Here is a 21247-nt window from a genome sequence, read left to right as displayed (position 1 = left end):
ACAGTCATAATCCTTAAGCAACTCAATCCATCTCCTTTGCCTAAGGTTCAGCTCCTTCTGAGTCAACAAATACTTAAGACTCTTGTGGTCTGTGTATATAATACACCTCTCCCCGTACAAGTAATGTCTCCAAATCTTAAGTGCAAATATCACTGCCGCCAACTCCAAATCATGAGTAGGATAGTTCCCTTCGTGAGGTTTAAACTGTCGTGATGCATATGCAACCACCTTACCCTCCTGCATTAACACACAGCCCAAACCCACGTGTGATGCATCACTGTACACAGTAAAATCCTTCCTAGACTCCGGCTGAATCAACACAGGTGCTTCAGTTAGAACTTTCTTCAACTTCTCAAAAGCTCCCTGTTGCTTCTCAGTCCATACAAATGATTCTCCTTTCCTTATGAGTTTTTTCAGGGGTACTGCCATAACAGAAAAACCTTCCACAAACCTTCTGTAGTATCCTGCCAGTCCTAGGAAACTCCGTATTTCCGACACCGTCCTAGGTGGCTTCCACTCCAAACTTGCTTCAATCTTTCGAGGGTCCACCTTAATCCCTTCGGTAGAGACCACATGTCCTAAGAAGGTTACCTCCCTCAACCAAAATTCACACTTGTTGAACTTTGCGAAGAGTTCCTTCCCCCTTAACACTCGCAGCACTATACGGAGATGCTCATCATGTTTCGCTTCAGTTTTCGAATATACCAGGATATCATCAATGAAGACGACTACGAATCGATCCAAGAATGGTTGGAACACCGATTCATCGATCCATAAATGCTGCAGAACGTTAAATCGGTCAAATGGCATAACCAAATACTCGTAATGACCATACCGAGTCCTGAATGCCGTCTTATGGATATCCGCCTCCTTAACCTTTAATTGATGATATCCAGATCGGAGGTCGATCTTAGAAAATACAGAAGCCCCTCTAAGCTGGTCAAACAGTTCGTCAATCCTTGGCAGTGGATACCTTTGACAATTATTCAAATATCATTTTTCTTTTTCACAGATAGAGATGATTCCAATTCAAATATATAGAAATTCTATCCCATTTCCATTCTGATTTCATCATTGACTGTAACAGTTCTGAATTCTTCAGTATAACTTTTATTTCTAAATAGTAGACAATAATCAAATCCAATCTAAAATTTTAATCAAAAGACATCTGTATACTATACACACTTAATTGGTATCTTGTTATCATGTTTCTGAACTTTGTAGGTCTGCTGTAGAAAAGTCAGTTTAACTTTTATCTCAACCAAAATTGAGTCATCTTCAAATGATAACAGTCAGATGTTCATAGCTTACAACACAAAACAAAGCATTCAATTCTGAGTGTACATACCTCCATTTATTTTTCCTGGATGATACTCAATTATCAAATCATGATCCTTTAGTGCAAGGACAATAGCTACCACTTCCGAATCATGTGTTAAATAATTCTTCTAATGTAATTCTAACTTTCCAAAACATAATTCATTAGTTTTCTTTCTTGCATCAAAACACTGCTATCCTTGTAAATCACAAGTTTCTTCACCGGATTTCAGACTAAACCAGAACTAGTGCTTCAGTTAACTGAACTTTGAACTAATCAGAACCTTGCTAACGTCTATCAGATCATTCCAATTCAACATCTTTCTGTAATAACCATATCATCCAAAAACCCCTTTTTCGAATTTTTGATAATAACTGACTGGTTTCAGAAAACTTCTGATTTCAGATATACTTTTCAATATCATTTCAAGCACAAGATCTATACCATATTCAGCTTCTTCAATCAACAGTAGTTCGGGTAACTCTTTTGGAAACACATCAGAATTCTCTCGCACTATTGCCACTGATTTAAACCTTAACTTGAATACTTTAATATTCAATACATAAGTAAGGTAAATACCATGACCCCTTTCCGGCATATGTCTGTGTTGGCATGTTCAATATCACAATAGGTAAATCATTTAATCTTCTCTGATTCAAAACAAAACATTTCATCATCGTAACTTCGCAATATAATATACTTCTGCTTATAATTTACCACAGCATCATGTAGAATTAACCATTCCGTTCTCAAGATCACATCAAACAGTAATAACATCAATTCAAACAGAAAATAGTATCCTAGTATCATTATCAGACAGTTCCTGTAGATCTTATCAGCCAATAAATATTGATCCAGAAAATTTGATATTTCCATCATAATTCAGTGAACTCAATAGGCAAGTCTTTAACAAATACTGAATTCATGAAATCATACAAATACATCAAACCAATATGAATTTAAAATAATCATATTAGTTTCGATAAAGAAAAAAATACATGTAATGACATCCAGTAGAGAAATATCTTTTTATATTCAGTTAACATATGTCTTGGCAGATGTTCATTCTCCAAATTTTCAGTAAAGTCCTTTGTCACGCTTCGATTATCACTCGTATTTTCGGAGTTACAGAGTAATCTACCTCTGGTAGCTATGTTACTCGGTCTTGAAATCTAAATAATATCTTTTTCAATTTTCTTTGAGCAATCTCTAAGATAATAATCAAAAGAATCATATCCCACTCTCTATTATACATTCTTTGGCTTTATGTCCTCATTTAAACCGTCTTCAAACAATTTGTACCATACAGTCTCTGTCAAAATACATCCTCTAATATATTTATTCAATCACACAAATTCCCTTTGAATACAGTTATAGTCATATAACTCTATCTAAGCTTTAGGAATTCTTTACATCTCTGATCAAGAAATCTCTGACTGTTATATATTTCTTTCAGAACTCGTTTCGAAAAATTTCCAAATAACCCTTTCTTAATTACAACATAAATCAATATTTTCCACCACTGATAAGCTGAATCTTTTAACAGAAATATCATTCCTTTCTAACATTTAATCAGTGAACAGAACAATTCATTGACAATCCTGATAATATTCTCTAACCAGATTTCAGTTCTTTTAAGATCATTTCCAGCTGAAATTCTCAATTCTTCCACACTATATTTATGGAGTATTAACAATAGGTAACTTAATTGTTCAAACAGACTCTGTTCCTTGAAGCATTTCGGGAACCGATTGAGAAACAGGAGGGATAGATGTCGTAGCAGATACAGTTTCTTTCTACTCACTAAAGAGCATCAGTTACAGTTCTAAATAATTATGTATCATTTTTTTTTTATTATTTCATCAATCAACATTCAGTAATCATTTATTCATTGAGTTAATACTTAACATACCGATTCAATTTCCATTTAATTCACGAGACTATTCGTCTCCAGTATACATTTCGTAATCAATACCATCGATATGTTCATCTAACATTTTCAACTATAAAACAGTACCAAACAAATATATCAGCATCTGATCCTGACTCAATTTCGACTCAATTATGTCATGTACCTCTAGACTCAATTTCGAGTTCGATTTTTATGAGAATCGACTAAACCGGTTAGCTCTGACACCACTAAATGTAATACCTTTAACGCCGTCTCATTACCAGAACAAGATTATAGAGTATTAACAGTCATTACAGTACATTTGCACATAAACAAGTATAAATGCAATATTATCCATCTAAATATAACTTTAATGGGTCCATAGTACTTTACAAGTGTAATTAAAACAAACCGGGATTTGATCAGAAGCTTTGGAAATTTTTTGTCCAATTTTAAATTTTCTTCTTTTGAACAGTACCACACGCCCGTGTGGCTAGTTTAACATGCCCGTGCGGCTTGGGACACGCCCTTGTCCTCAACCAGTGTGCAACACTGACTTTTAAACACGACCATGACACACGTCCGTGTGACCTGCTGGTGTACTAAACTAACTTTAAAACATGACCGTGGCAATGAAGGCACACGCCCGTGTACTAACTTGGTTGTAACAATTTAAGTGCAGGGGACACACGGCCTAACAACATGCCCATGTGCAAGCCGTGTGTCTCACACGGCCTGGTCACACGCCCGTGTGACAAACCTTGTGAACTCAAAATAAATGTTGTATTTTAAAATTTACCGATCCTGCAAATTGTAGACAACAATGCATTTTAAAATTTCTCCATTCAATTAGTCCAAACATGATTAAACATACTTATGACATCCTATGTACATGCCATTACTGATAATTAATTTGCTTTACCTCATTGAATTCAGGATCGGCTTGGGATGCTGATTCAACGGTCTAGTTTTATTCTATCTTGCGTATGGAAACAAACTGTACGCTGAGTATGAACTTAGTGGTGCCTCTATAATCCGAAAACTTAATAATGTAAAAAAAAATATTACAAACTCTTAAAATCATATAATAAAGTCAATAGTATAATTGTTCGATATCTTTAAATAATAATCAACTATTTACTTTTCAATCAAGAATCTATTTTAATCCAACTTCTATATCACCAATATCTTTCAATATCAATCAATTTATCAATATCGTTCAAGAACAATCAATTATTCTTTAATAATCAGTTTTAATATATATATATTTACAATTCACTTTGAATAATAAGATTATTCACCTTTCATACAATATTCTATTATTCTATTTCAATAACAGTCTATATTCTTTAGTAACAATCAATTGATCTTTGTTGTTCATTATCGGTCAGTCATCAGTATTAATCAGTTATTTAGTAATAGTCATTTATTCAGTAACAGTCATTTATTCAGTAACAGTCAGTTATTCAGTACCTTTATTTTCCCCTATTAGCATGACTCGGACTTGGATGGATACACGGATCCAAACCCACACACTGGGATAGTATCTGATGTTTCATCGGTAGGAGCGAATACACCGTAATGTAAACAAAGAATAAAGATAAAGATGGCGATTACATAGAGTACCTCATCGGAACAAATCTGGAACAGTAATAGTAACATTCAGGTACAGAGTACCTCTTCGGAACGAATCCGGAATAGTCATAGTAGTCGACACATATAGTGTCGCATCGACACACAGTCGGAATATCCCTGAAAACTTCCAATCCTGTGGCATGCCAATTATATCCGATCAGCCCGACACTGTTAATAGGGTATTCAGTAAACTTTCAAATTTTCAATTTCATTCGTGATTTAATTTCAATTCAATTTAATACATTTTTCCGTATCAATCTACATGCAATTCAGTTGCAATACAATATACATTTTGATTCATTTCAATAATCATAAAACTCAATAATGCTTACCTTAATTACTTACCATAACATTCAATCAAAATATAATAATTAACAATTAAATTTCACTTTTTAATGCATCACTCTATACATTAAATAATAAATTCAACAATTAAATAATAAGTTCGGATTATAGAAACACAAACCGTGATTTCTGAGCTAACCCTCGTCGACCTCGTCTTTCCTCGCTTAGCCGAGATTTTCTGGCACAACGCTAGCTACAGAAATTAATTAAAAATTATCAATACACTACCATTCAATTTTCTCATTGAATATTTCAAATTTTTTTCATCTTTTGCCTAAATTCCAATTTAGTCCCTAAACCGAGACTAACTTTTATTCTTCACATTTAACTCAATATTTTCATTCAATTTTCGCATTAAACTCATTTCAGCCCTTTAATTTCACCATAGAACCATAATTTTGAAATTTATTTAATTTAGTCCCTACTATTCAAAACTTATGATTTACTTTACAATTCAATCCTTATTTCACTTCTAACTTGAAATTCTATCAATTTAACCCCTAATTCATCATTTTATTCAGCATGAATAATATCTAGAAATCTAATAACCTTCAAAATATCAACTTAATTTCGTCAAAACTTTGTTCTAAAACTTCTAAAACATCAAAATTAAGTAAAAAAGGGCTTGATTGACTTACCAATTTAAACTTCAAGCTCCAAATCCCTAGTTTTCCCTTTTTCTTTTCTTTTTCTTTTCTTTCTCCCATTTTAGTTTCATATTCTGTTCTTTCTATTCTTTTCTTTCTTTTGTTTCTTTATTTAACTATTATAATATTATATTATTACTAAATAATACTTATTTATTATTTATATCTGTATATTATTAGTACATATGTATCCATATATGACCATACACTTGTCTTTTATTTATTATACTTTATATTATTATATTTTTATTTATAATTATTATTTCTTAAATAATAAGCGAATATATATACATATATATATACATACATTTGTACCAATTAAAATAATACACATGTATTTATACTTACCACACACTTGTGCATAAGGTTTATTTGCTAATTTAGTCCTTTGACTTTTCTTTATTCTATAATTAAGCTTTTACACTATATTCAATTTAATCCTTATACCTAATTAACCTTAATTTAAGTTAATTCACTTAATTAAACTTGAATTATCCACTCACTTAACTTCATAAATATTTTTAATAAATATTTACGAATCCATTTTTCAGAAACGACAACCCGAAAATGCACTTTTTTGATAACTGTAAAATTTGGGTCATTACAAGATAAATGACTAGTTTCCTGAGGAACAACTCTTGGTTATAACCGATTTTAAAATCCCTTGGTTTATGGGTATCGCAAATTACTTGGCTGCTAACATCCTACCGAAAAGGTTGACACATCATCAAAAGAAGCGATTCTTTACCGATGTGAAAAATAATTTTTGGGAGGCCCTTTTTTTTGTATGTGTAGATTAAGTAATTTGAAGATGTGTTACAAAATCAGAAGCGAGTAGATCTTGGAACACTGTTACTCAAGATCAACAGGAGGACATTACAGTGGGATTAAGATGACACATAAAACACTTGAATGATGTTTTTATTGGCCCACACTGTTTAAGAATGCTAACAGGTTTGTTGCTTCTTGTGATAGATGCCAGAGAACAGGTAATATTTCTAAATGTGATGAAATGCCTCAAACTTATATGCTTTCATGTGAAATTTTTGACGTTTGGGGCTTTGACTTCATGGGCCCATTTCCTAGCTCTTTTGGTAATAAATACATTCTGGTAGCAGTTGATTATATGTCAAAATGGGTAGAAGCCCAAGCTTTACCTACTAATGTTGCTAGAGTGGTAGTTCAATTTCTTAAAAAGCTCTTTTCTCGGTTTGGAACACCTAGAACGATTATTAGTGATAGGGGTACACATTTTTGTAACACTCAATTTGATAAAGTCCTTAAGAAGTATGGAGTGCATCATAGAACAGCTACCCCTTATCACCTTCAAACTAGTAGGCAAGTTGAAGTTGCGAATCGATAACTCAAACGCATCCTAGAAAAAACTGTAGAGTCAAATAGAAAGGATTTGGCATTAAAAGTGGATGACGCTCTATGGGCTTATAGGACTGTATATAAAACACCCATAGGAACATCTCCTTACAGATTTGTATATGAAAAGAGTTTTCATTTACCACTTGAACTAGAGTACAAAGCATTCTGGGCAATAAAATTTCTAAACTACGATCTTAAACTTGCAGGTGAGAAGAGATTGATGCAGCTAAATGAGTTAGATGAATGGAAAGTTAATGTTTATGAGAACTAGAGACTATATAAAGAAGCGACAAAGCGATGCCACGATGCTCGTTTGAAGCAGCCCAAACAATTTATAGTTGGGGATCTTGTCCTTTTGTACAATTCAAAGTTCAAGTTGTTTCCTGGAAAGCTGGAATCAAGATGGTCAAGTCCATTCGTAGTTTAAACCGTTTTTCCATATGGTAACCCATCTGACATATGACACATTCAAGGTAAATGAACGTCGACTCAAACTTTATAGTGGTGATAATTTAAGAAATGAAAGAGAGGAGCTTTGGCTCCGCGAACCATCGTAATCATGCACACAAGGTAAGTCGAGCATAAAATTTAAATAAGCGCTTCTCGAGAGGCAAGCTGAATAACTAACTTTTGCTAATCCTTTTAATTCTATTTCATTCTTATTTAAAATCTTAAATTAAAAAAAAATGTTTTTGACCCACATGGCCTGGACACACAGGCATGTCCTTGGCCGTGTGCATTAGAGAGCAATCGACAGTGAGTTACATGGCTTGACGACATAGCTATGTGACCCACATGGCTTGGACACATGGGCGTGTCCTTGGCCGTGTGGATCCTGGGACTTATTTTTTAAAAAATCTGACTGTTACACTATTTAAAATGGTCCGTACAGCAGTGTGGCACATACGGGCATGCCCTAGGCTATGTAAACCCTAGAGCTAATTTCAATTTTATTTCAAGTTAGAGAGCTACACGGGCAAGAGACACGACTGTGTGTGGGCAAGACACGGCCGAGCCACATGGACGTGTGGCCTCTCACACGGGTATGGGAGAAGCGAAGGAGATCACACACGGCTGTACGATATGACCATGTGGCACACACAACCTGTACACACGGGTGTGTCTGAGGTCGTGTGAAGACTGGCTCATATTTTGAATTGCACACGGGCTGGAAAGATCCACACGGACGTGTGGTCTAACATGGGCCTCACACAACCGTGTCACCTTTAAAACCTAGCCCCTTTTTCCTTTTGTTTGCCTTCTTCCTCTCCCAATAACAAACCCTAGTCGCCGCTCTTCAATATCCCAAAGCCATCAACCGCCATTCACTTCATCCATTCGACCACCGTCATCCCCTCACCTTTTGTGCACATCCTCTCGCGCTTGTAACCTTTTGTCCCATATCCCCCAACAACAACGACCCACACTCGATCCCATCCTCACTGTATGACCCTCCCATTTTTCTCTGACCTCCTCCGCTATCTGCACTCTTCCCCCTCCAAAGCCTCATCTCCCTTCCTTCCTATCACCATGGCCACCTTTATCCGATTTTATCTTTCCCATTCTCATTCATCACGCCAGCCTCGCACCGCTGACCGGCCTGCCTTATCACCCACTGCCGCGTACACTGCAACCATCCCCCAAACGTCACCGTTTGATCTTTAACCTTTTCTTTTTATTTATTTATTTATTTTATTCTTATTTTTAATATTTATTCATTTACTGTTATTATTATTATTACTATTGTTTATTTTTATTTTTTAGTCTTCTTATTACATAGCATTTTTTCTCACTAACATTGATTATTCTTCTTATTATTAGTCTTATTAGTGTCCATTATTTGATTTTAAGATTTTGTTTGCTATTTGTCCTATTAGTTTTTCTTCTTGTTCCTATTATTTTTAATTCTTTTTAGTACTATTAGTGATTTTTATTTCGATTCTTGGTTTTATGTAATTTTTATTCATTGAATAGTAGACATTGAATTTGATTCTTATTGTGTGGATTATTGGAGTATCCCTATTGTATAAATTCTTTCGATGATGATATGTGGTTGTTCTATTTTCTTTTAGGAACATAATGACGAACACACGAAGTAAGTCTAAGGTCGTCGTCCTCGCTTCGGAAAATGAAAGACCCCTGGCGAGACCTCCTCCTTGAGCGCTTCCGCCGACCCCTGCCATCCGTATCTCCACTTTCCTCAGGGTCCCTAGGAGGACTTATATCATCTTCTTCAACTGTGACCACTTAGTTTAGGCCGCTGTGTTGGTTGGGCCGCTTTAGAGCAGGTCCAGTTAGCTAATCATGTTTATGCTATCATTGCTATAGTCCCGTAAGACTGATTTTTCTCTATGGTCGAGCCCACATACATGGAGCCAACTTTGGAGTTCTATTCTACATTTATCCTCCAGCAGGTGATGATTTCCAATGACGAAACGGACACCATCACTTTCAAACTCGGTGGCATGGCGCGATATATGAGTGTCCCAAAGTTCGGCGCTGCTTTAGGACTGTACACTGAAGAGTTCATGAGTGTTGGGAGCTTTCTCGACTTATATCGACATATCCACTACTCGTCATCTCTTTTTTAGTTAGACCTCATGCCGAGTACGAGACCTTATGACGCGAGTCACTCGAAGGATACTTCACTTCCTCCGGCCTTACGATATATTCATGCCCTCTTGTCAGCACCTCCATATATCCTCTTCAGCATTGGCGACTCACGATACCGATGCCTCTGACAATGGGGGCCATTGAGTTTATTTATTTTCTTTTTCTTTTATGTTAATATTTATATTTATTTTTAGTTCTTTTTATTTTCTTAGACTTCTTTCGTTTCTTATCTTTTGAACTATATTTTTATTTTTATGGTTGTTTCTAATCGAGTTAGTAACCTTTTAATCTTTTTCACTATTTGTGTTTATTTTCTTATTAGTTTACTAGGAATCATTCACTACATTTAGATTTGCCTACAATTCCGCTTTTCATCATTCTGGCAGTTTCATCCACTATTCATTGGCAGTTTCAATTTTCTTCCTCTCTTATAATATTCTGCTTATACTGCGATTATATCTATTTGTACATTAAGGACAATGTACATCTTAAGTGTGAGGAGGTTATTTTTATTCGAAAGTCCTTGAATTATTTCTTGTATTTAGGTAATTTTCTCATATTTCCATTAGAATAAATTTTTGTTAATTTGGGATTTTTTGTTGATGTGTTTTGGATTAAGTTGTAGATATTTGTGCATTGGTTGATTTAAACATTAAGACATTAGATAATCAAGCACGGTAAGTTATTTTTTAGAAATTAAAAATTTTTAGGTTGTTTCCGTAAATTGAAATATTACCTTGAAATTTGAGATTTGCAAGTTTGACATCAAAAACCATGATTTTTTGTGAGATTTTGAGCCTTTCGAGCATACATTTTTCTTTCTCATTTTATTATTAGTTAGGAGTGGGTTAACCTAATTTGTTATTCTAGAACTTACTTCGATTATACATGTCGAGACCACACCTTTGATTTGATATATTGAGATGATAAAGGCACCTAGGTTTTAACCCACTTATCCCATAAAAAGGCTACCTTTGTAATTAACCCTTAGTGAACCCCGTTGAGCCTTGCACACCCTTTCTTGATTTACCAATTAATGTTAACCCATAACTCATTTTTTTTCATTGAGACTTTTTCCCATTTTATTGACTCCCTTTTTGTCGAGATTTGATTTGGTTAGTTGTTTAACTATGCTATTATGTTTGATTTGCTGAATTATTTCTGATTGTTCTAGATAAAAAAATATACTGATTATTATTTAGTTCTATGTTGATTGAGCTTAAACAGTTAAATTCATATTTTGAGAAGAAGCTCATTTTATTCTTGAATAGTTTTCAATTGATGTATGATGAACCATAATATATATATTTTTACCCCATGCTTGGCATATTTATGGATGATTTTTCCTTGGTTTCGTTGAATTTGATGCTCCTAATCCTTTGATTTCATGTTTTATACTCAAGAGAGCTTAGGATAGCAAAAAGACCGAGAAACGGGCCAAAAATGGATAAATTGGGCCTAAATCAGTGTTTCACACAGCCTAGGCACTTCCACACGGGTGATTCACACGCCCGTGTGTGACACATGGGTAGACCACATGCCCGTGTGTCATGGCTGTGTTAACACTAAACCAAGTCCGAATTACACAAGGCCTGAGCACTTTTACACGGGCGTGGCACACGGTCGTGTCCCTGTCGAGCCCAAGTCTAATTTTAAGGGTTTTGAAGCATTCCAAAGTCTATATAAACACCCTAGAAGAGGATTAAAGGGGAGACGGATAGTAGAAGACAGAAAATACCTTAGGACAACCATTGGAATCAGCTCAGAGGCAAGATCTACATCAAGACTGAAGATTTTCCATTCAATTTCCTAGAAGTTCTTTGGTTTCTTTATGTTTTGTTGTTTTCTGAATCTTGAGATGTTTTCCATTATTATGAACTAAGCTCGGAGGCACGATATTTTTGGTCTCACCATAACTATACTATTGTTCGATAGGTGCGCTTGCCTTAGTCAAATTTTTAGTAGGTTTACGACCACCAAGTTTTTAGTGCCATTGCCGGGGACTAAGATATTTGGAGCTCTTAATTTTTATTACTTTAGCCATTTTTATTTTTATTGCAATTTAATTTTGTTTTTTTATTATTTATTTACTAAATTTTATTTTCTCTACTTCTGACAGGTTTTTATAGTTTATGATTAGAAAAAACTCGTCAGGATCTCTACCTTTGATAGCGAAATAGAAAGCACAGCTCGCAGAAACCGAAGAGAAATAAGGCGAAGCCTACAATACATAAAGGAAGAGTGAGAGGCTGATATCCATACCACAACCGAGGAGATGGCTGATAATCAGAATAATCTGCTACCTCCTGTGGTTGCTGTAAATCTAGTAGATCAGAATCTCATTCCTCGTACTATGTATGATTATGCTAAACCTACTTTAACAGGAACTGAATCGAGTATAGTTAGACCTACTGTTGCTGCAAATAATTTTGAACTGAAATCTAACACGATTCAAATGATACAACAGTTTGTTCAGTTTGATGGTTTGCAGGACGAGGATCCAAACACTCATTTAGCAAATTTTCTGGAATTTTGCAACACTTTTAAGATCAATGGCATTTCTGACGATGCCATTTACCTTCGGTTGTTCCCATTCTCATTGAGGAATAAGGATAAATAGTTGTTGAACTCGTTACCGCGAGGGTCAATCACCACTTGGGAACAAATAACCGAAATTTTTTTACTTAAATACTTTCTGCCGGCTAAAATGGCTAAATTGAGAAATGACATCTCTTCTTTTGTGCAGATGGATCTAGAAACTCTTTATGATGCATGGGAGAGATACAAGGACTTATTAAGAAGGTGTCTCACCATGGGTTACCTCTATGGCTGCAGGTTTAGACTTTTTACAATGTTGTGAACCCCTCAACAAGGTAACTTATCGACGCAGCCACCGGTGGAAATTTAAACAACAAAACACCTGAAGAAGCTTACGAATTTATTGAAGAGATGTCACTGAATAACTATCAGTGGCAAGTCATAAGAACAAAGCCGGTAAAAGCAGTAGGTGTTTTCAACCTCGACGCGATCACTATGCTATCTAATCAGGTAGAAATTTTAAATAAAAAGATTGATGGTTTGTATGGTTCTACTCAGGTACATCCAGTGATGAGGTGTGATTCAAATGGAGGAGGAGTACACAACACTGATTATCCATTATTCAACCCTAGCACCGAGGAGGAACAAGTCCACTATATGGGTAGTAATTCTAAACCTCAAAATAACCCGTATAGTAACACTTATAATACAGGTTGGAGGAACCATCCCAATTTCTCATGGGGTGGTCAAGGAAATCAAAGGCCACAACATCCCCCAGGCTTTCAACAACCACCTTACTAACAAGAGAAGAAACCGAACCTTGAAGAAATGCTCACAAAATTCATAGCGGTGTCAGAAACTCATTTTCAAAATATCGAAACAGCGCTTAAGAATCAACAAGCGTCTATTCAAAGGCTCGAAACTCAAATAGGACAGCTTGCTAAGTTGATTTCTGAACGACCACAAAGTGGCCTACCAAGTAACACTGAAACTAACCCAAGGGAACAACTTCATGCAATTACTATTCAAGATGAAGAAGGGTTAGTTGAACCTAAACCAGAACCGAAACAAGGACTTGTGGTAAGTAATGGTAAGGATGGGGTGAACCACAGTAAGTAAAAACTGGTAAGCAAAGAGTATAAACCTCGTGTGCCATACCCCAATGCGACAAGGAAGGACCACACAGACGAACAATTCGGTAAATTCCTTAAATTATTAAAAAAATTACATATTAACTTAACATTTATTGAAGCTCTTTTGCAGATACCAAATGCAATGAAATTTTTACAAGAGCTCTTGGCTAATAAATGAAAGTTAGATGATGTATCGCATGTGAAATTAAACGTAGTTTGCTCAGACATTTTAAAAAATAAGCTACCCAACAAGTTGAAAGATCCAGGGAGTTCTACGATTCCTTGCTTAATTGGTAGTTTAAATGTTAACAATGCTTTGGCTGATTTAGGGGCAAGCATTAATGTCATGCCTTATAAAATGTTTAAACAACTAGGTCTTGGGAAACCTAAACAAACTAGGATGAGCATTCAATTGGCAGATAAAATAATTAGATTTCCTAGGGGTATTATTGAAGACGTGCTTGTCAAAATTGATAAATTTATATTCCCAATTGATTTTGTTGTTCTAGACATGGAAGAAGATAGTGATGTGCCTTTGATTTTAGGATGACCCTTTTTAGCAACTGCTAGGACTATCATTGATGTTGGCACAGGAGAGCTAATACTTTGTGTAGGAGATGACACGATTACTCTCCAAGCTCGTGATTCGATTAAATTATCTAGTAAGCAAGATGGCTATACAAGTTCTATTGATATAAATAAGATTATGGCTCAAACTTCTTTTCAGGAAACCCCTAGGGAGAACGTGATGGAGACACATTCTAGTCCATGTGACAAAAATAGAATGAGTCATGAGGAACGAAGACTACAAATCGATGAACTAGACGAATGGTGAACACATGTCAAGGAGAAACCAAAAACACATGATGAATCAAAGTAACACCACGACAAGCGAAGGGATGAAACAATGCAATTTAAGGTTGGGGACAAAGTATTGTTAGATGAAAAGGACCCCCGAATTGCTACTTTAAAGTACAATACAAATGGAGCAATTCCCTTCATGGTACTGAAAACCTTCCGACATGGTACAGTTGAGGTAACACACACTGAATTTGGAATTTTCAAGGTAAATAATACTCGACTTAGATCTTATTTTGATAAAATTGATAGTAGTTGTGAGGAGTTTTAACTCCTCAGTCCACCGTAATCACATGAAATTGAGGTAAGTTAAGCTTAGACTTTAAATAAGAACTTTTCGGGAGGCAACCCGAGCACTAACACTACTAACTAGTTTATTTTAGCTATTCTTCGTGTATTTTATACAAGTACAATGACCCACACGGCCTGGACACACAGGCGTGTCCTTGGCCTTGTGAAAACAGGGCTAAAAATCCCCAAGTATTGAGCTATATGGGCGTGCGACACGACCGTGTGGATCACACGGCCTGGACACACGGGCGTGTCCTAGGCCGTGTGAAAACTGGAGCTAAATTTTTAAATTTTTAAACAAGTCAGAGAGTTACACGGGTAAGGCACAAGACCGTGTGTTCGTACATACAGGCGAGTGGGATACCACATAAGCGTGGGAGAAGCGAAGGACATGGAACATGGCAGTGCAACACGGCCGTGTGACCCATACGGCCTAGCCACACGGGTGTGTCCCTAGGCTGTGTGACGATTGGGCATACAATTTTTACGATTAACACTAGCTAAACTCTAGCCACACAGACGTGTGACACGGCCGTATGGCCCAACACTAGGCACCTTAACACGACCGTGCCCCTACTTTAACCCCCCAAACCCTAATTTTTTTTCCTTTCTTTTCTTTGTCTTCTTCTTCCTTACACCTCCGCCGCAGCTTCCTTTTTCTCCCCTACTCCGGCCACCATCGGCCATAGCCGATCACCCCCCTCTTCACCTCCATCGTCCCAAAGCTATTTTCCCCCACCCACACTCCTCACGCACACATATCACCTTCCCCCATTGATCCCCTCAGTACAAACTTGTCCATTCTGATGATCAAGATGAGCCAGAGGACATTACAAATGATGTCTTTCCCCCTCACGAGGACCCACACGCACCGTCACCACCACCGAGTCATCGACCTCCTGCTACTAGTTTGACTAATATATCCGAGCGACTCACTCGATTTGAGCAGCAGTGTTTTGAGTGGTTCGACAGTATCGATGCCACTCTTCAAAAAATTTGTCACCACCTCTACATCTCTTTTTTAGCACCGTTAACCCACGAGGCATCCGATGATGAGGAACTTAGTCCATTTATTTTACTATTATTTTTATTTTTATTTTAATTTCAATTCTATTTTGTCTCTTATTTATTTTTGAAGACTTATGTTTTCTATTTTGAACCATGTTTATATTTATAATGATTATCAAGTGATCCTTTAATTCTCTTCCACAGTGGTGTTTATTTTCTTATTAGTAACTCAGAATCATACCTTTCTTTAGCCTTATCCACAACTCTGGCTTATACTATTCCAAGGATTTCATCCAAAAATTCAGGACAGTTTCGCTTCTCTCCTTCTCTTTTGATATTATGCTTATATTATTAGTATCTAACTTTGTACATTCAGGACAACGTACATCTTAAGTGTGGGGAGGTTATTTATGATTATCAGAAAATCCCTAAATTTTTATCTTGTTCTCAGATAAATCTCTTATATTACTATTAGAATGAATTTGATTAATTTATGATTTTTATTGATATGTTTTGAATTAAATCATAGGTAATTGTGCATTGATTGTTTAAACTTTTAGACATTAGAGGATCAAGCATGAAAAGTTGACTTATGAGAATTAAAATTGTTATGTTATTTCCCTGAATTGAGGTATATCTTGAAGTTTTGAGTTTACAGGATTGACATCAAACACCCATAACTTTCATGAGATTTTGAGCCTTTTAGAGCATATATCTTTCTTGCTCACTAATTTTTTATGAGTGTGTCAACATTGATTTGATATTCTAGAACTTGTATCAATAATACATGTCGAGACCATACCTTTGATTTGATATACTGAAATGATAAAGGCACTTAGGTTTTACCCCATTTACCCCATAAAAAGCCTACCCACATAATTGACCCCTAGCGAACCCCTTTGAGCCTTGACTATTATTTCTTGATTTTTCCCTTAATAGTAACCCTCAACTTAACCCTTTTTTATTCGTTAAGAATTTCTCCCTTCTCATTAACTCTCTTTTTGTCGAGATTTTATTTGATTAGTTACCTAACTATGTTCGTTCATTCCAGTTGCTGAGTTATTTATTATTATGTACGTCCCATTATTATACTTGTTCTTATTCCTAAAAAAAAAAGAAAAGAAAAAATAGTATATTTATTTTCATTCAGTCACATATTTGTCTAAAGAGCTTGGATAAGTTAAAGTTGTTTTATTGAGAAAAAGCACACATCATTAGTTTCGGATAGTTCGAGTTCTAACACTTTTTTTGTAATTCAGCAATTAGCTTTATTTGTCTAAGTTTGGTAATTTATTTAAATTAATCTCGATTCTAACCCTCTTTTTCAGCCTTTATCCACACCTTTAACCCAAGCCCCATTACAACCCTGTTAAAGACCTTTTGATTTGTGTAACATCTCATTATAGTGGTGGAGATTTGATTTTCATGCAAGCCTATGGTAATAACTTTTCATGTTTGACTATTGAGTGCTTAATTATTGAACCTTAAACACTTTGAGTGATTTGAGTGAATCTTTAGTAAGGAATGTCAACCCTTGTTGATTTGGAATTAAAGGTAATTACTTAGATAAAGAGGGATACCTATGATTTTATGATTGAAATGTTCAATTTGGATTGTTGGAAACTTTAATGTTCTTTTAGTTAAGCTTTCAATGTATGATTGCTAGGGTTTACTTCGAAACATTATTGATGAGAATTATAAGTTGAGGAGGATTTATTTTATTTGTGAGTTGAGGATTTTGCTTGAGGACAAGCAAATGCTTAAGTGTAGGGATATTTGATAAACCATAATGTATACATATTTTTACCCCATACTTGGATATTTATGGATGATTTTTCCTTGGTTTCATTGAATTTGATGCTCTTAATCCTTTAATTTCATGTTTTATACTCAGGAGAGGTTAGGATAGCAAAAAGAGCGAGAAACGGCTACAAGTTGGGCCTAAATCAGTGTTTCACACGGCCTAGGCACTTCCACACGGGTGATTCATACACCCGTGTATGACACACGAGTAGACCACACGCCTGTGTCATGGCAGTGTCAACACTAAACCAAGTCGGAATTACACACGACCTGAGCACCTTTACACGGGCGTGGCACACGGCTGTGTCCCTGTCGAGCCCAAGTCTAATTCTACTCAAAAAGGCTAATTTTGAGGGTTTTGAAGCATTCCAAAGTCTATATAAACACCCTAGAAGAGGATTAAAGGGGATACGGAGAGTAGAAGGTAGAAAATACCTTAGGACAGCCATCGGAATCAGCTCGGAGGCAAGATCTACATCAAGACTGAAGATTTTCCATTCAATTTCCTAGAAGTTCTTTGGGTTTCTTTATGTTTTGTTGTTTTTTGAATCTTGAGATGTTTTCCAGTATTATGAACTAAACTCCTAAGGGAGATAAAACTTAAGACGGATCTTATTACTATTTGAATTATATGATAAATACTCATTCTTATTCTTAATTGTGAGTTTTAAATTCTTGTTTTAATATTCCAGAGTATTAATTCAGGTTTTTGATGTGCTTACTTAGTGGAGCAAAAGTCCTTATTTAAGAGTAGATCATTCATAATTAAGTGGAGTTGCATGCAATCCTAAAGATAGGATGACATAAATCTGTCAAATTAGAGTCAAATCTAATAAGGGAATCCATAGATCGAGTTAATGCTACAATAGGGGTTTTAATTAGAATGAGATTTCAATTAATTAACCTAGAGTCAGTTGTTTTCAGTCTTTAGAGGGATATTAACATAAATCAGGGATTTCTACGTATTAAGTGAAGTGAATAAATCGACTAATTCAAAGGTAATAGGTGAAGTCTAGGTGGATTCTTCCTTGGGTATTGTCTTCTCCATCGGTTTTCCAAAAGTATTTTTCCAACTTTAATCTCTGTCGTAATCTTAGCTAATTAGATAATTAATTTTAGATTAAAAATTCTCTTAATTGTTAGGTTAGATAATAAAAATATAGTAATTACTAGTACTTTTAGTCCTCGCGGATACGATATTTCCGGTCTCACCATAACTATACTATTGATCGATAGGTGCGCTTGCCTTAGTCAAATTTTTAGTTAGTTTTACGACCACCAATGTAATTGTTTTTAATTCAGAACTTGTTTATTTTTTCCAGTTTGATAATTTATCAATTCGATCTTGATTATAACCAAATTTTCTAGCCTTTCTCCATACCCTTAACCTAAGCCCCATTACAACCCCTTAAAGACCTTTTGATTTGTGTCTCATCTCATTTTATAGTGGTGGAGATGATCGCGTGATTTCATGATAGGTTTTAAATATTTATAATTACTTGTTCTTGAATTAAATATTATCGCGATGTAGGCAAGTGTACCTATCGAACAGTAGTATAGTTTTAGCAAGACCGAATTGTCGAACCCAAAGGAACTAAAAGTACTAGTAATGACTGTCTTTTTATTATCTAGCCTAAGAATAAAGAGGTTTTTGTTTTAACTAACTAATTATCTAAACTAAGAACGCACAGAGAATGGAATTGAGGAATTGCTTTTGGAAAAATTGATTGAATGAAGACAATACCTAAGGAAAAATCCGCCTAGATTGTACTTGTTATTCTGGCTCCGAATCGGATGATTTATGCATTTAACTTGTTCCGTAGAGATCCCTAAGTTATGTTATTATCTCTATTCAAGACTAATAACGTCTAATCCCTAGATTGAATAACCTTGACTTTTCTCTAATTAACACTCTAGGGTTGCATTAACTCGATCTATGGATCCCCTTATTAGGTTTCACCCTAATCCGACAAAATCTTGTCATCCTATGTCTAGGCGCGCAATCAACTCCGCTTAATTATGACAAATGTACTCTTAAATAGGGTCTATTCCCCCTCTGAATAAGAGCTTATCTTGAATCGGTATCCTGGGATATCAAAACAAGAATTAAGAACACATAATTAAGAACAAGTCAAAATTTATCATACAATTCAGAAAATAATAACAAGATTCGTCTTAGGTTTCATTCCCCTTAGGTATTTAGGCGATTTATTTCATAACTAAGTAAGAAAACATATTAGAATAATAAAGAATACAAAACATAAAGAAAACCCAAAACTCCTAAAGATGAATTGAGGAGAGATCTTCAGTCTTGATGATGAATCCGGCTTCTGAGATGAATCAGTCGGCTTTCTTGGAGTAATTCCTTACCCCCTACTCTATCCTCTCCTTTTCTTCCTTCTCTAGGGTGTATTTATAGGCTTTGGAATGCCTAAAAGCCCTCAAAATTAGCCTTTTCTGAATTGGACTCAACTTGGGCTCGGTAAGGACACGCCCATGTGACACGCCCGTGTGCGATTACTTCAAGCCGTGCTCGAGCCTGCCAAATTGAAACTGTCGTGTGGTCTGCCCGTGTGAGGAGGTCCAGGCCGTGTTGATTTCGTACTTTGGCCTATTTTCTTTGTTTTTGGCCCGTTTCTCGTTCCTTTCGCTCTCCTATGCTCTCTTAAGTGTAAAACATGAAATTAAAGCATTAGGAGCATCAAATTCACCAATTCTAATGGAAAATCATCCATAAAATGCATTAAACATCTACGGTTTATCAGGAGATTTGATTTTCATGCAAGCCTATGGTAATGACCTTTCTTATTTGACTATTGAGCGCTTATTCGTGAACCTTAAACACTTTGAGTGATTTGAGTGAATCTTTAGTGGGAATGTCAATTTTTTTTTTATTTTGAATTAAAGGTAAAGACATCTATGTTTTCGTGTTTAAAAATGTTAGCTTGGATTGTTTGAGACTTTAGTTCTTTTTTAGTTGAATTGCCAATGCATGATTATTTATGAATTATTTTGAAACATTATTGATGGGAATTAGAAGTTGAGAAATATTAATTTTAATGTGAGTTAAGGATTTTGCTTGAGGATAAGCAAACGCTTAAGTGTGGGGATATTTGATAAGCTATAAAAGTAACATATTGTAACCCCATTCTTAATGTGTTTTTAGATGATTAATAGTGAAAATTAGTGAATATGATGTTCATAATCCTTTAAATTCATGTTTCTATACTTAGGAGATCATTTGGGAGCTAAAGGAGCAAAAACGAGCCAAAATAAGATAAATAGAGCTGTTTTCAGGAGCCACACGACCTGGGTATTTCCTCACGGGCTGGACACATACCCATGTGCTAGCCCGTGTCGATTTTGCATCCTACTTCCCAAATACGCAGAAAATCCCAATTTTTAGGCTTTCTGAATATTCTAAAGTCCATAAATACCCATTTGAAGAAGACATAAGAGGGCAATCAGAGAAGATCAGAGAGAACACTCGAAGAACACCATCGTAATCAACTTGGAAGCGGATCTCCATCAAGATCGAAGATCTCCTTTTAATTTCTTTCAAAGTTTTATTGAGTTTCTTTACGTCTTGTGGTTATTCTGACTTTGAGATGTTTCTATTCAGGATAATGAACTAAATTCCCTAGATACCTAGGGAAGGTGAAATCTATGATGAATCCTTTTATTTAATTTATATTTTTACGCGATAAATACTTGATTCTTGTTCTCAATTATGTATTCTTATTTCTTGTTTTAATATTTCCAGGATATTAATTCATGTTTAATGTTCTTATTT

General features: G+C 35.4%; 1 non-coding gene across 1 annotated transcript; it reads right to left on the bottom strand.

Annotated features, from left to right (window-relative positions):
* Positions 1–12536: 12536 nt before the first annotated feature.
* LOC128287382 (small nucleolar RNA R71) lies at positions 12537–12642 on the bottom strand. Its single transcript, XR_008278082.1, has one exon. It is a non-coding gene; the product is annotated as a small nucleolar RNA R71 (small nucleolar RNA).
* Positions 12643–21247: the final 8605 nt, after the last annotated feature.

The sequence above is a fragment of the Gossypium arboreum genome, chromosome 13 (assembly GCF_025698485.1).
Source record: "Gossypium arboreum isolate Shixiya-1 chromosome 13, ASM2569848v2, whole genome shotgun sequence".
Taxonomy (NCBI): Eukaryota; Viridiplantae; Streptophyta; class Magnoliopsida; order Malvales; family Malvaceae; genus Gossypium; species Gossypium arboreum.
Note: the sequence above shows the minus strand (reverse complement) of the source record. Positions and strands in the feature narration are given on the sequence as shown.